Raw genomic sequence first — 3,319 nt, 5'->3', positions numbered from 1 at the left:
TTTTATCCAGCAACTGCACAGGACGCTCAGAGGAGGGCCCACAAGGACGGAGGGCTTCACTGGGGCTGGAAGGGAACTGCTACCGCCACCCACTTCCTCCCACCTGGAGATGGGGGGCTAGGTCCTCACCCCAAACACCAGCAACAACCGGCTGGGTACTCTCGGGTAAGCGCCTGCCATCCCTCCGTTTCGGTGTGTGCAAAACGGACAGGTCAACGAGGTGTGCAACGTCTCTTCTGGAGCTTTATCTAGGTGTAGCCTGATTTCACGGGGGGCTGTCAGGGAAGGCCACTGGGGAGGGTCCAGTGGGTTCTGTTTCCGGTGAACTCAGGGGGAGTGCACAGTGAATTGGCCCTCCCCCATGAGGGATGGCTCCGCTTGCCCATCCAGCCCCCTGCCCAGGACAGGAGGTACCTGGCCAACCCTTCCGTGGCCCAGAGAGATCGGGAGGCCTTCCCAGCCAGCGTCTGGCTGTGTGGGGTGGGGCTGAGAACATGCCAGGGCCAGGGCTGAAGGCAGGGGTCTCCAGCAGTCACACGGAGACTGACTAGCCACGCATTTATTCAACCTACACAATGGGATGCCCTAGGGTTCCATGGCGAAGGGGGACAGGTGGGCCCCAGGTGGCGCTGTGTGGCCTTGAGTCCTGGAGACCCCGCAGCAGACACCCAGAGAAGCAGCCTCAGGAAATGCAGCCAACAAAGCCAGGTCTGCTCCTGGGTTCCTCCCACCTGGTCCCCCCAGCCCCAAGGAGCCCTGATTCTACAAGCCCTTCCTACTGAAGAAACCCCACACCCCCGCCCCCGTGAGTGGGACCAGGCCTAACCCAGAGGCAGCCCATCCAGGCGCCTCCCATGAATTCAAGCAACATAAACATTCTGTTTTTCCGAGATAAGAAAACTATCCCCCCCCTCACCCTGACTGGAAAAGTCCCTGAACATGGTCGTGTTGACCTTCAAAGAAATCAATCATGTCATAACCCGAATGCTATGCTACTCCCGCGGTTTTTTGCCTTTAAAAGATGCTTGTAACTGCTAATCGGGGCTCTGCCACCTCTGAGGCGGAGAGCCTGTTTGCGCAAACGTTCAATAAACCCTCTTGCTTGTTGCATCTGCCTGTCTGGGGTCTGAGTCTCTGGGGCGTCCACCGGGACACGCTGGCACCCGTGAGCCAGGGTCCAACACTACACCTGTCACTCTCGCTCGGCCCCCTGGAAGATGTGGAGTCCCCCACCGTCCACCCAGAGCAGACAGGCTGCTAAGATGGGGGAGCTGATGGGCCTTGTGAATGCAGATCCCTGGGCCTGCCCAGCCCTCTGACTCAGACTCTGGGAGGTGGTCCCAGGAGACGGCACTTTGACCCCAGGTGGTTCAGATTCACCCTAAAGCTTGCGAGGCCCGGCCTGGGGTTCCTGAGAAGCCCATGTGGACCAGGAGCTTGAGATGCCAAGGGGAGGCGGCCCCACATGGCCTGGAGATGGGCAGGAGGCATCACTGGGCCCCAGCTGCCTCCGACGGAGTCTCCCGTGTGCCCAGACCTGAGGGGCCCCGCGGCCCGAGGCAGAGCCGGCGGTGGAGCTCGCCAGTCGGGCACAAGCGGACGGGGCCCAACAGACTCCCGATTCCGCTAATGCCCAGTGTGGCCTGGCCCAAGCTGCCCAACCCCTTGGGCGTCTGCATCTTCAGCTACAAAATGGGGGTGCTGACGGCCTCTTCCCCGTGGGGGTGGGGGAGCTGGAGAGGGTGGGTGGCCTGCCGGAGCCCTGGGCGCCCCGCTCTTCACCCCCTGCAGGGCGGCACAGGCCTCCCCGACCCTCGCTGGCTCCCCACCTGTACCTAAGGGGCCCCCCAGCTCCTCATCAGCGAGCAGGTGCCGCCGCGCCTCAGCGGCTGGACCCACCGCCACCCCTTGCAGGCCACTGTTCCTCCGGCCCCTGGGCTCGGCGTGAGGGCGGGGGAGAAACTGACCAACTGCTTTAACCCACAAACTTTTGTTTCGTGCAGTTTGGGAAGCGGACATCCAAACACGCAGAGAAGCGCCCCCCAGCTGCTCGCGGCCCGCAGCCACCCAGAGCCGGCCCCTGCAGGGCCTGGCAGGTGGGCGTGGGGATGCGGGCGTGCAGGAGCACACGCTGCACAGGGGCACGCACACCTGCACACAGGTGCACGCGCAGACGTGTTCCCGCACTGCGCACGAGCTCAGCGCCCGTACATACAGGGACAGCGGCCACACGTGTCCTTGCACGCACACACGTGCACACGGGCGCACACACGCTCTCCCAGGGCCACGGCTTCGGGGACAGGCAGGCGGGGGAGCGCAGACACGTGCGCCAACACGCCGGCTCTGGGGCTCGAACCCGCGGCTCGAGGACTGGGCGCAGCGCTCATGGAGCATGCGCAAGCCGCGCAGAGAGGCCTCGGAGCATGCGCACGCCGCGTCCCGCGCCTCCCGCGCCTCCAGCACCCACAGTTCCTAGCGCAGAGCCGCGTCCGGACGTCCGTAGAGGGGATCTCCGTTCCTCGCCCTCTGATTCGCTCGCACTCACGGCCATTTCCGCAGGAAGTTCCGAGCCTCGGCCCGGCCCGTCCGCGAGGCGGGTTCCTGTAGGTCGTGCGCGCGGGCTCTGTTTTGTTTCCGGGGGAATCTCGTTTTCTTGAAGGAAGTTCGGGACTTCCGCCTGTCCCCCTCCGGCCTCTGATTGGCTGGTTTTATGAATATATTAGCGCAGGGAAAGGCGAGTTTTTCCCACACGCGGCAGCGACGGTGGGGATCTGGGGGATTCCGCGCGAGGGGCGGCGGCTCCGCGCTGCGGGCAGGCGTGTGCTCCGGCGCGGGGGCGCGGGGGCCGCCTCCGCTAGTCGCCGTAAGTGAAAGGCGGCGCGCGGGCGGGCCCTTAAATAGCGCGCGGCCGGGGTGGCGGGTGTGTTGTATGAAAGGAGAGAAGGTTAGCACTCCCCTTGACAAGGATGGAAGAGGCCCTCGGGCCTGACAACACGCATACGGTTAAGGCATTGCCACCTACTTCGTGGCATCTAACCAACGTTTTTGGGGCGGGGGGTGCCGCCGGCTGGTCCCCCCCGGCCCCGCCCCGCCCCGGCGAGGGCGCCCTGCAGCCCCCGTGGCCGGCCCCCGCCTCCCCGGGACTCCTCCTAACCGCCGGCAGCTCTCCTCGCCGAGGGGTCGGCCCCGCTGCCCCCGCCCGCGCCCCCGGGCCCTGACGGCCCGTCGCCCCGCGCCCGGCGAAGGCACCGCACCCGCGCGGCCAGTGGTGCACGCGCTCCGCGACACGCCGCCGCCCCCGGCCCCAGCGCCCAGAGGC

At 65.8% G+C, this 3,319-nt stretch overlaps 1 non-coding gene across 1 annotated transcript; it reads left to right on the top strand.

Moving 5' to 3' along the window:
• The first annotated feature begins 2,922 nt into the window (after positions 1–2,922).
• LOC112906980 (U6atac minor spliceosomal RNA) lies at positions 2,923–3,048 on the top strand. Its single transcript, XR_003232668.1, has one exon. It is a non-coding gene; the product is annotated as a U6atac minor spliceosomal RNA (small nuclear RNA).
• Positions 3,049–3,319: the final 271 nt, after the last annotated feature.

This window comes from Vulpes vulpes, chromosome 2, assembly GCF_048418805.1.
Source record: "Vulpes vulpes isolate BD-2025 chromosome 2, VulVul3, whole genome shotgun sequence".
Classification (NCBI taxonomy): Eukaryota; Metazoa; Chordata; class Mammalia; order Carnivora; family Canidae; genus Vulpes; species Vulpes vulpes.
Note: the sequence above shows the minus strand (reverse complement) of the source record. Positions and strands in the feature narration are given on the sequence as shown.